The following is a 13725-nucleotide window of genomic DNA, read 5'->3' as shown; positions in this document are numbered from 1 at the left end:
ACAGGGCCCCATAAAGATTTTCACTGTCTGCTTAGCAGACAGTGAAAATCGCGAAGGGTGCAACTGCACCCGGCGTGCCCCTGCAACTCCGCCGGCTCCATTCGGAGCCGTCTTCCTTGTTGCAGGGCCTTTCCCGCTGGGCCGGCGGGCACTCTTTTGGCGGTCGCCCGCCGGCCCAGCGGGAAAGCCAGAATGGCATCCGCGGTCTTCTGACCCTCTTAATGTCTTACCTGCTTTTTTCAAAATCACTTGTATTGTATATTTGTCTTCATATCGAATGGATCCTGTAGTGCCTGTACAGATTAATGGAATAAAAATAACACAATCAACCTTAATTCTAAATATCCATTATCAAAAAACCTATCTGATGTGATCCATATACTGTCAGGAATTAAGTAGCAGGAATAAAGACTTACTTGTGCAAAACAAAAACAAAAACGCCAGAGATTGACAAGAGCCCGGCGATATCCACATTGGTGTCATGGTAAGCCATCTGCAAAACTGTTGTTGAAGGTGATCTTTCCTATGTTTGCTACACGCACTGACTTAGAGATCTCCAAAATGGCAGAATTTCCAAAAAGGTTAGTGGTCTAGTGTTCCCACGCGAGATGAAATCTCAGCTCCACATGCAAGTGCTCATCAAAGAAGACAGCGCACTTCGTTGGACTCCTGAGGTATGGGTAGCGTCTCTTCAGCGCTCATGTTTACCTCACAGAAGATTCCTCCTCAGAAAGGACACTACTCAGCCTGGTCATGGAAAGCAGCTCACACATTTTAAAGTAGTGTCTCTTCTTCTTCATGCAGCAAGTATTTCATTTCTCTGCAGTACTCATAGTTCAAAGGGTGTTCAAGTGCTAACTCTGCATTTAACTTCTTTGCAAGGGTCAGATAGGAGATACCATTTCAAGTGGCTTAACGATTTAGGAAAAATTCAAGATGTTATACATTACGAGAAACTTTTCTCAGAGAATTGTCACGACTCAATTAATATATTGTGAATGATCCAAAATACGTGAACTTTGCTATTTTTCCAGTGCAAACATCTATTCATATGTCATTTGAAGTACAACTATGGAAAACAATAGATTTCTTCACTATCAAACTGTCTACACCCACTCAATCAAATACTACAACCGCTATACTGGCATACTGTTGCAGTGTTAAAATCATATACTAATCTAGGAAAATTCAAAATGTTATTATATTTGTGACAGAGTTTATTTTAAAGCGAGGAGCATGAGTCTTGCTTATAAAGGTGTATTGAACATTGATGTACATGTAATAGAATTAGAATTTAGTAACATTAGAATATTAATTAAATTGTGAATTGCATGTTTGTGTTTGTCTTCCCTTATAGGTAGCTGTCATTTATAACATCAGGCAAGAACGAAGTATAGCAGCGATGATTCCCCCGCAAGACAGTCTCTCTTATATCTCTGTCCACTTCCCCTTTCCTCCCATTGATATTTCACAGTGACAATAGTCAGAAAGTCTGTGTGGATAATAGTGGAGGGGCGTTGGGACTAGCGCCTGCCCCTGAGGAATCCAGCTGTCCAGTACTTGACACTTCTGACAGATTGAAGTGCCAATTCAGCTGATTCCACCCGAGCAGAAGATGGCAGAGGATTTAGATTTAAAAGCCTTAGTAGGAGTTTTGAATAATATGCAGAAACTACTAAATAATACTATGGAAGAGAACAAGAGTTTAAAAGAAGATGTAAAAAGATCCCAAGTAGAAACGCATCATCTTTTACAAAAGATGGATGAATTCATGGCTAAATCCCCACCTCCCTTGAAAGACCCTGAAAATATGCCCAAGAGTTTGTCCACACATGCTGCAGATATCTGCGCTCAGGCGGTTCATTCCCTTTCCCCAATAGTTCCTTTGGCCCATCCAGAACGTTTTAGTGGGTATCCATAGAAGGCACAGATATTTTGAACTCAGTGTTCACTACATTTCTTATGCAGGCCAGTAGTCTTTTTGGAGGATCACTCCAAAGTTGCCTTAATTCAGTCTTGTTTGAGTGCAGATGCTGTGTCTTGGGCTATGCCTATTATAGCTCAGAACAAAACCATTCTATATGATTTTGACAAGTTATAGTTAGAATTCCTCTGGATTTTTGATAAACGTTCAGTCAACCAAGCAACAGATAATGAGCTGTTAAAACTAAGACAAGGAAATCAAGATTTAATTTCATGTTTGGCACAATTTAATAAATTAATTATAGAAACAGATTGGCCTGACAGTAAGTGTGCTGCAATTGTTTGTCATGGACTCAAGGATACACTCAAAGATGCCTTAGCTCAAATTCCAAATCAATCTCAAGAAATTTCAGAATTAATCAATTTGGTTCTGTAGATAGATCATTGATTGAGCGAAAGAAGATATGAAAAAAGAAGAGATTTTAGACCTCCTCCTTGGTTTGACAGAGTCAAGATGGAAAACAGTAAGGAAGAACATTCCTCTGGAGAAGAATCTATGCACATAGGCTCCATCAGAGGCCCACTTTCCAAGGAAGAGTGAGAAAGAAGGAGGTTAAAGAACTTATACATGTAGTGCAGAAATCTAGGGCAGTTTGTAAAAGAGTGTACCAAGTTTGTTGGGAAAAGCCAAATCTCACCAGCAGAGGGAGTTTTCCTAGTGAGAAAAGATACAGAGTCAACTCCAGGAAGTACTATGAATTCTGAAACTCAACAGGTAGCCAATACCTTGCAGTTTGCAACACCTCATCTGGTGGTCCCCCTTCATGGTGAAGTTTGGGAATCAAGAAATACAAAATCTTCTAGTGATAAATGACTCTGAGGCCACTGGGAATTTTTGTGATCAGATGTATACCAAGAAGATGAGAATACGTTTTGTTAATAAAAAGAACCGAGAGACATTTAGAGCAGAAAATGGGACTAATTTAACTTCTGGACTGATAATTGAAGAAACTGAAACTGTTGTGTAGCCATTTTAGCTATAGTTTTATACATGTTATTTTAAAAAAACTAGGTCTGCTGATGTGCACTTTAACATAGATATGTTTTATTTAGCTTTATTATACTTTTTTTTAACATTAGCCACATTTGCGGTCTTCTTTTATTTTCTCTACCTAGCTGTTCCTCGACTAGGGCAGCACTGCGTTCTTAATCAAGACATTTCTTTCACTCTGTGCTTTTCTCAAGGCTGCAGTAAGATAGTTTGCTGGCACAAGTGGTACACTTTGTCTCCAATGTTCACAGAAACATACACACTCTTACGTGGGGATCCTTTCTTGGAACATCAGCTGTTTTATTATAAAAACACTACTTTGACCCATGTACATTAGAGGGAGATTCCAGCCAGATGACCACAACTGTATGCTGATTGCTTCTCTGCAGCTGCTTATGTAGATTACAAGCCTCTTGCTTAGATATGAGGGATGATGTCTTCCCAGGGGGTACCTGAAGGGCAGAGTTAGAGCTTAAGATGATGTGCTCTAACATAGCTTAGATAGGAACTATCCTTACAAACCTCAGTGACAGTATGGTAGTGATAGTCTTGTATTTTACTCTCCTTGTCACAATTTTAATCTTGTTGTGCTTCATCGTCCTAGTTATTACAATTCATGCTTTATTATCTAAGATGTAGTTATTTCAATAAAACCTTGTTGAACTTTACCCTGCCTCTGATTGTCCATGCATATGTGAGACTAATGTAACTGAGAGAAACGGATGAGATCTGAGCGACCACGATTCCTCTGAGGAGTCATTTATGCCATGCGCCCGTTTGCCCCAATTATCCCTGCTCTTGGGTGGAGATGAGGCACTGCTAGTTAGCCGGAACACACCCAGATTAGGCAGACAGATGTCACATGGTGTGGGATCAGACTCTGTCCCCAGTAGTACAGGTGATTTTGTCGCCTGAATCCGGTAGTCTCATTAGGATAATGAGAACCTACGTGACAAAACCATAGAATTATTGAGTACTAGTGGGCATAGAGAATGTTTGAGATTTAAGATAATTGATGTACCTCAATTCTGGTTTGCCATAGTTGACTGAACATAATCCAAAGATTGATTCGGAGAAACGTACAGTGGATTTGCATTCAGAGTTTTGTAACAAACAGTGCTTTCAGAAGAAATATGATTGTACAGCCACAAAGTTGGCTTCAGAGCCCTGCACAATTTGTGTCAAAGATCTAAAAGAGAAATCTGTACAGTTTCGGGATTTGGCAAGTGTTTTTGATAAAAAAGAATGCAGAAAAGTTGCCTCCCCATAGAGACTATGATTGCAAGATAGATTTGGAGCCAGGAGCAATTTTACCTTTTAGTCACATCTACACTCTGACTGAAGCAGAAAATCAATATCTCAAGAAATATATAGGAAAATATTTGAAGGATGGGTTAATTCGTCCTTCCCAATTCACGGTTTATTCTCCCTTATTCTTGATTCCTAAGAAGGATGGTAATCTCCACACTTGTATAGATTATAGAGCATTTTTCCTCTTAATTGTTAACAATAGAAATTCTCTCCCACTGATCTCAGAGTTACTACAGCAAATGAAAGGTGTAACAATATTCACTAAACTAGATTTGAGAGGAGCTTACCATTTGGTCAGAGTAGCCGAAGGTGACTAATAGAAAACAGCTTTTCGTACTAAAAAATTACCTCAACAAATACCAGGTGATGCCCTATGGATTTTGCAACACTCTAGCAGCATTCCAACATTTGGTGAATAATGTTTTAAGGGAGTACTTGGATCAAGTAGCTGTGGTTTCCTCAATGACATTCTGATCTTTTCTGAAAGTAAAAAAGAACATATAAAGCATGTAAGAGGCGTTATACAAAAACTACAAAAAAATCATCTTTATGTGAAATTTGAAAAATGTTCTTTTCATGTCGAACAAGTAGAGTTTTTAGGTTTTGTGATATCCTCCAAGGGAGTTTCCATGGACTCCTCTAAGGTGTCTGCCATTAGTAACTGGCCCACTCCGAGAAATGTGAAAGAGATTCAAAGCTTTATTGTTTTTTCTACTTTTATCGATAATTCAGCCACAGTTTTTCTGCCATAATAAGCCCCATCACTTCGCTGTTGAAGAAAGGAGTAAAATTTCAGTGGACTGAAGAAACAGGTAAGACTTTTCAGTTTCTCAAAGAAAAGTTAACAACAGCTCCTATTTTGGTGCATCCAAATCCTGAAGAGGCCTTTTGTTTAGAAACAGATGCATGAGATCAGGCTACTGAAGGAGTGCTCTTTCATAGAAATAAACAAACTGGACAATTACATCCAGTAGTTTATCAATTCAAAAAGTAGACAGACGCTGAAAGTAATTATTCAGTTTCAGACACGGAATTGTTGGCAGTTAAGGATGCTTTTTAGAGATTGAAGGCATCATTTTCTGGGAGCCACACATGTTGCAACAGTCTTTGCTGACCATCACTATCTTTAGTTTTTACAATCTTCTAAGAATCTTATACCCATTCAATTAAGATGGTCTCTGTATTTCTCAGATTTCAATTTTGTGACCACTTACAAGCCTGGTGCCATTAATAGTAAGGCCGATGCCTCATCTCAATTAAATATGGAAGAAGAAGTTACGGTTCCAAAATCAGAACCCAATATTCCATCTACCAAGTTTGTGTGTGTCATTCAATTTGTGAAATTTACGCAAGAGATACAAGAAGAACTACCTGAAAAAGAAATTATTGATTGGGTGAAGGCAGATCCAGCAAGAAATATTAAAGAAGGCCTCCCGTTCAATGGAAATGCTCCATAGTTCCCCACTAAAAAACTACAGGAACTAGCATTGAAGACCTGGCATGATGACCATATTGATGGTCACAAGGGTATAAATATGATTTCATTAAAAGGCAATTTTGGTGGCCTAGCATGGATGTTCAAATCAGACAGTATGTATCAACTTGTGATAAGTGCATGAAAGGGAAGTCTAGTTGACGAGCCCCTCAAGGATTGTTACAACCTCTGCACCTCACCCTTGGCACACAGTATCTATGGATCTAATTGTAGATCTTCCTTCCAGTCAAGGGTTTAACACTATTTTGCTTTTAGTTGATTTCATTACCAAAATGAATCACTTCATTACACCACACTCTGTCCCTAAAGCCCCACAGTCAGTTCAATTGTTCACACAACACAAAGGCCCTCATTATGACTTTGGCAGTTTTACCGAAGATCGCCGTGGTGACTACTGCCAAAAGCCCACAGCAGAGGTGGTAATCTGCTCTCCACATAATAAGTCACAAAGAAAATAAATGCCAAAAAGCAGCCAAAACTACAATCCTGCCAGATCCAACCAAGGCGTGAACCAGTTGGTCCTACCACCCTCCCCGCCACGTCTGCAACACACCGCCCTCCAAATAATGACTCACAATTCACCACAGCGGTCACTCAATGGCAGTTATCAACAGGGGTGCGGACCGCCGCAGTCGACTTTGCCCTTCCATACCAACAGAAGCTAACATTGGCCGCAATGAAAAACCCACACCTGACACATATACACCCCACATTGTACACATCCCCCAACAGCCCTATTAAATATATCCCCAAACAACCCACAATCCTTTACAAATGTGAAAACCTAGCTACACGTTGCCAACCCAAATATTTCCGGAACTTCAGACACAAACTACAACCACCTATACACCCCCCACACATCACACACCATACCTACACACCTAACACACAACAACACTGGACACAATCACAACTTCACAGCATCACACATACTCACACACCCTGCACCCTGACCAAACATTCCACCCTCTGCACAACACACACAGTACACCCACTACACAATAGGCATGTCCTCATGATAGAACCCCTGTTTCACTGATGAGGAGTTGTGGGTCATGGTAGACAAAATTGTAAGGGTACAGCCACAGCTGTTTGGTGCACAGGTCCAGCAGATATTCATTGTCAGGAAGATGGAGCTATGGTGGACAATCGTGGACAAGATGAACTCAGTGGGAACCTATCCATGCACAAGTGACAACATTAGAAAGAGGTGGAATGACCTACGGGGGAAGGTGCGTTCCATGGCATCCATGCACCACATTGCCATAATGAAGACTGGCAGTGGACCCCCACCTCCTCTCCCACAGTGGACAGTATGGGAGGAGAAAGTCTTGGCTATCCTGCATTCAGAAGGCCTCTTTGGAATCACTGAAGGGCTGGACACTGGTAAGTCACCATCACTTCCCCACCATCACCGCATGGCATGTCTCCCCATCCCCTAACTCCCTTCACCCCACTCCATCTCAAACAAAGAACCACCCCCATAACCATCCTCAACAATTCACCCCTGCATGCCCTACCCACTGGAAGCACATCTGGGAGTGGGCCTTCCAAGGTCAGCATGCACACACATCAGGGTTGCATGGGCAGCATGTAGCACTACCAAACCGACAATGCACCACCATAGAAAAACCAAAGATGGCAAAACACCACACCCATCCCAGAGGGACACCCAGAAATGCTGCATATGTATCTGACAATGAATGTAACCAATATCATACATGTCAACAGGTACCCCAGTCAATGTCATCCGGCAGCATGTGCCAAGTCAACCCAGTCCTCCACCAGAAGAAGGCCCCAGTGATGACAGCAACTCTGGATGTCTGGATCTGGATGATCTCCCTGGCCCAATCAGTCAAACACCACAGGCAACACCTAGTCCACCCCAGAGCACCCCACATTGGACATCACCACCACAACAACCACCCAATGTCCCCAAACCTCCGTCCCCAGGACACGTCAATCACTAGTGTGCCCACATGTACAGGGACGCGAGTTGACACCACACAGGCAAGACAATGAAGGTCCTGGTGTCAGAGGGAGTGGGCACACAGTTCATGGGACACAAGCACAGGGGGCCAGGGCCAGTGGGAGGATAATGGTGTGCCAAGGGCCACCCTGGGAACTGACTGCCCAAGAGGCACTGTCACATGTCCTGGGAGCACACCAGAAATCCCAGGACAGGATGGGCTGGGTACTACCATCTTGCAGGAGAACCAGAGGCTGCAAGGGGAACATCACCAGGAGGTAATGCAGCAGTTGCAGACTTTAAATGCTGACATGGCCTCCATTGCAGGGGTGCTGAGTGATATGGCTGCCATCATGGGTGAGTACACAATACACCAGTGAGCCCCTTCCACTAACCAGTGTACTGACCAGCCCTCCACATCTGCTACAGCTAGTAAACAGGAGGATCTGCCACAGGAATCGCAGAAAACCAGCACCCCTCCCTCTGCAGTAGAAGAACCACCCTGCAAATGTTCCCTGAGACCCAGACAGACACCAGAGAATGTAGCCAAGACCCAAACCACTGCCAGGAAGTACGCCTCACCAACATGTCTCCCTTGTGTTCCACTGAGACTCCTTTTCTTACTTTGGTCTGCCATTGCTCCTTTTCCTGTGGCCCCATGGATACAGGACATGTGCTACAAACCAACTGGGCCACCACACTGACGATTTTGGCCGCCCTCACCCCACTCTATTGCACTATCCCTTCCTTTTTGTCAATTCAGTAAACACACTTAAACACAACTGAAGGAATTTTTCTTTAATATTCACAATAGGCAATGTTTTGACCTTTACTGTCCTGTGCAAATGTAACCTAAATTGTACATCCATCCAATGGACAGTCAGCTTGGGGTACACATACCAATGTAAGAGCATGACACAAGTCACCATCCGCCAAACTGTGTGAAAGCAGTCTGTACGCATAACATGAGTATGCAGTAGTGACCACTTCAACATCTGTAAAAAGGGATACCATTAGTAACATTCATATGAGAAGTCAGTGAAGTAGAGCAACATGACCCCCTGCAACACAACACCCTACATTCAGCTAATCACATCAACACAGAAATTTGCACTGCTATTGACTCCACACAACAGCAGTATTAGCTATGCCAGATTGTCAGTATGTCAATATATCCTCTGGACCACCTAGTCTGGCCCACGCTGTCAGGGACAATTAAGACACAGAGCGGTTGTGTAAGCACATTGTAACTCATGTAACATTCCCAACAACAACTACTAAGTACTGTATGGAATGAGGACACAGTTTGATGTGGGCATGTATTTGTAAATTCAAAACAGCTGATACATTGCATGGGCTGAATAAGCTTGATCACCATCATCAGAACCCCGCAGGACTGACCAAAGATAGAACAGTGTCAAGTTACCTAATACACACATTTTTGCTTGGTACATCATAGCTACCACACAGCTCTTCACTGTAATGGTGGTGTGAACAGAAGTACAGTCTTACCTAAGAATCATTGGACGTACTGCTGTATCATATGTGTCCTGTTGTCCACATCCTCCTCCTCCCCATCTTCATCACTGTTTCCAGGGTCCTCTGGTGCAACAGGTGCATTGTCTCCCCCCTCCTCCTGAAGGTATGGCACATGCCGTCTGGGAGCCAAATTGTGAAGCATGCAGCAGGCCACAACTATATGGCAGACCTTCCCAGGGCTGTAGAGTAGGGATCCACCAAAAATAGGGAGGCACCTGAATCTGGATTTCAGTACCCCAAAAGGCCTTTCGATTACTCTTCTGGTCCGTCCATGTGCCTCATTGTAATGATTCTCTTCCCCTGTCCTTGGATTCCTCACTGGTCTTAACAGCCAGGATAGGTTTGGGTAGCCGGAGTCACTGGAAATAGTGAGAGACACACATTACTTATGTACAATAGCACAGAGGACTACAGGTGGCATACGGTGACATACATTGTGTCAAACATCAAACTCACCTATGAGCCAGACTCTCTTTCTCTGTGGTTGTGCCATCATCTATGGGACACTGCTGTTCCTTAATACTAGGCATCAAGCACAGATCCTGGAAACATGACAGGAACGTGGCAAATGTACTGATCAGCAAGGTACATCATCTGCACATTTATAGAATGGTAATTCTTCCTATTTCTGTATACCTGCTTATTTGTCCTGGGAGGGACCAAAGCAACATGGGTCCCGTCAATTGCCTCAATCACATGTGGAATGTGCCCCATTGTATAGAATACAACCTTCACAGTGGGCAAATCATCACTGTAAGCAAATGAGATATAGATGCTCATGTGTTTCAGCAAGACAGTCAAAACTCTATGGAGCACATTAGAAAACATTGGCTGTGACATACCTGCAGCCAAGCCCACAGTCACCTGAAATGATCCACTGGACAGAAAGTGGAATACTGAAAGCACCTGTACTGTAGAGGGTATTTCTGTAGGACTATGAATATCAGGAATTACATCTGGCTCCAAATGTGAACAAAGATCAGTGATTGTGACCCTGTCCAGACGATAGGTGAGTCGAATATGGCATTCCTCCAGTGTAGCCAAGTTGACTAGGGGTCTGTACATGGGTGCATTCCTCCTCCTCTCCGCAGTGGTTGGTATCTAATCAAAAGTGTGTGACAGCAGGAAGAATGGACACACTACATCACAGTATACATAGATGTCTCTTACAATTCACTCAACCAATGATTTAAATCTGCACTGGTGCACTCTACATGCAAACAGACTTCTCAAACTATACGTACTATTCTTTTGCCATAGTGTCTCTTCGATGTAGTTGGAGTCATGTGACGTGATTTGTAGCATTACATTGTACATGTTCTGTCAACTACTCAGCTGCAAGCAGTGCACTGGTATGAGAGCTAATTCAAGAGCCAGAGTCTACAACCAAACCAAAGTATGTAGATCGGTCGGTATTGCCTTGGTGTGTACCATCCGTACCTATGACACACATTAAATTGAGTGCCATGAGTACCATCAATAGGAAATTGCACCTGCCTGCCCTGCATGCAGGGACAGGTGGAAGTGATCTCACTCCGCCGGCATTTGGTGTCATGGCATAGGGTGGTTAGAACCGCTGTGCAACTCCTCATTGGTTATCATAGACGTCTATGGAGCACAGGGGCCAATGATGCTCACCACCGGCGGTGACAGTGTTCATCGACATGAATGTGGCTGCCATTTTCAGGAGCACATTTCACTTGACTCCTGACTCTCGACCAATCAACACCTCCACTACATGTGTTGTTGTGTCCTATGTCTGGAACCCACAATGACCCATGCTACAGGGGATAGGGCCCCAGACTTCACATCTGAAGAACTGGAGAAGCTTGTGGATGGGGTCCTACCATTGCATGGCGAGTTATATGGGCATCCAGATCAACAGATAAGCACCTTTTAGGTATGTTGGATGCAACATGGCTGTATGTAGATGTAAGTGTATGCAGGCAGTGTGTCCTCAATGAAGATCTTCTTTTCCTGCATACAATGTGTACGTAGAGGTCGAAGTTATGTGTTGGATGAAAGTGAGATCAATGCAGTATGTAGTCTATTGCTGTAACAGATTATAGTGTGGGGTTCATGGTGTCCTTCTGTCTCTGTATCCTATGCAGGTCAGCGCCCATCTGAAGAAAGGGTTATAGCAATCCGTCACCAAGGACATGCGGACTCTGGGGGGTCCATAGCTGGTGGAGCACCCACTGCAGAAAGAGGTGGGAGGAGCTGCAACGCTTGGCCCGGAAGACCGTGGAGGCCCAACTGGGGACATCCTCCCACTGAGGGAGAGGTGCTCATCGGACCCTGACCCCCTAATGGCACGTATACTGGCGGTGGGCAACCCAGAGTTTATTCGGCGCTTGAAGGCAGCACATCAGCCACAAGGGGGTGAGTACACATTGTGTGGAATTCATTCCTGATGCCTGCCATGGTGTTTGGCTTCAAGGTACTGGTCAGTGTATGCCTCAATATGCCCCTGCAGCTAATTTTGTCAAGTTCTGCATAGCAATGGTGAGTGGTTTGTACAATTGGTATAGGACATTTTCTGGCATTCCAGCTTCAGTAAGGGCCTACATCCTGACTCACCAGTGTTGGAGTGATGCTCTGATGTCCACTGCCTAGATGATGTGACCTGGCAATTGCAAGTTGTGCAATCACTTTGTCCGAGTAGTGTAGCTGTGCCTTTATAAATAGGCAGACATGGATTAGTGAGTCCCAGTAGATGTGCAAATGGTTGTGTCTGCTGAGTTCTTCACAGCTGTTGTTTCCAGGCAATAGTTTGGGTTTGTGGTTGTTAATGCATAGTGTAGACACCAGTGAGTCAATGTGATGTGTTTGCCATATGTGATGTCATTGATGTCATTTACCCTGTGCTCCCTTTCTTTCTATCCCACCCTCCCCCTTTTCTTCACCTGTCCTTGTGTGCATTAGCATCATCTGGCGAAGGAGCAGGGGTGCCGGTGAGCTATAGCCCAAGGGACCAAGGAGGCAGTGTCAACCGATGCCGAGGGGACCAGTGGGTTGAAGGGCGAGGGGACCACCATAGGGGAGCTGCAACAACAGACTCTGATTCCTCCTCCAATGGAAGCTCCCTGCTGGTGGTGGACCCCTCTGGGACCACCCCAGCATCATCATCTTCCGCCACCCCATACCATCACCACCCTCCCATTAGCCTCCCCACCCATTTGCCTGTGCCAGCTCACCCGGGAGGGTGGGCATCTCCTTCGCCGCAGGCACCTCAGCCCCTGCTCCAGTCAGCCCTGCTCCCCTCACTGAGGAGTCTATTGACCTCCTGAGATCCATATCTGTGGGGCAGTCAACCACAGTGAATTCAATCCAGGGTCTGGCATCCCAGATGCAGCAATACAATGCCTACCTGGAGGGGCTTTCACAGTGGCTTAGCTGCCCTACAGAGATAATTTCCGGCTCTGGCCTCCTCTTTGACAGCAGCCAGTGTCCCTAGTTCTTCTGTTCCCCCCCTCCAACTACCTGTTCCCAGTCCCAGAGCCTTCTCCCCCATCCATCCCAAGCACACAATGAGATAAGCATGCACCCAAGACAACGGGCATGACTCACATGGAGAAGCACAAGCACCACAGAGCACACCACAAGCACACACACAGCCAACACCCAGGAGCACAGACAACAACAGCCACTGCCTCCACTATCTCCCCCTCGTCTTCCTCCCTCACAGTCACATCAGCATTCACACCTGCAAGTACTGCATCCTCAGTGCCAGATCCTGCCACCTCTTCAGGCTTGCCCACCATCACCACAACAGCAGACATGCAGACTAGCACTCCATTCACACATACCCAGTCACCACCATCACAACCACATGTATCACACCTACCTCACTTGCAGACACCACCCCAACATACATGCACACAACCTGTTTGTCCTCTCCCTCCCTCTCTGCCCGATCCCAAAACACAGAACCGCCCCCACTCAGACACTCAACAGCCATCCATCTCACGCATGCACACTGCACATGCACCTACAACCCAGTCCAGCACTCCTATACCTCCTACAGCCACTCCCTCGACCTCCATTCCCAAACCTCCTCCCACACTCTGCCCTACTGTACCTAAAAAACGTTTTCTTTCCCACCTTGACCTCTTCCCTACTTCTGTCCCATCCCGTGTTGTCCCAAAACGTAAGGCGACTGCTCCCCCAGCCCAGTTTCTCCAGCTCCCAGTGCTCGCATGCCCCCCCAGTGTTTCAAATGTCCCTCCCTCTGCTAAATTACTGCTCACTACGGGGCTATTGGCCTCATTTGATTTGGTCTGCAGAATTTGCATACAATAACATGTACCGACTTCGAGGTCTCCAAAATGGCAAATGTTCCTGAAAGGTTAGCGGTCTAGTGTTCGTGCGCGAGGTGAAATCTCAGATCTACATGCAAGTGCTCGTCAAGGAAGGTGGGGCACTTTAGTGGACTCT

The sequence above is a fragment of the Pleurodeles waltl genome, chromosome 10 (assembly GCF_031143425.1).
Source record: "Pleurodeles waltl isolate 20211129_DDA chromosome 10, aPleWal1.hap1.20221129, whole genome shotgun sequence".
In the NCBI taxonomy this organism is placed as follows: Eukaryota; Metazoa; Chordata; class Amphibia; order Caudata; family Salamandridae; genus Pleurodeles; species Pleurodeles waltl.
This window is presented reverse-complemented; position numbering follows the sequence as displayed.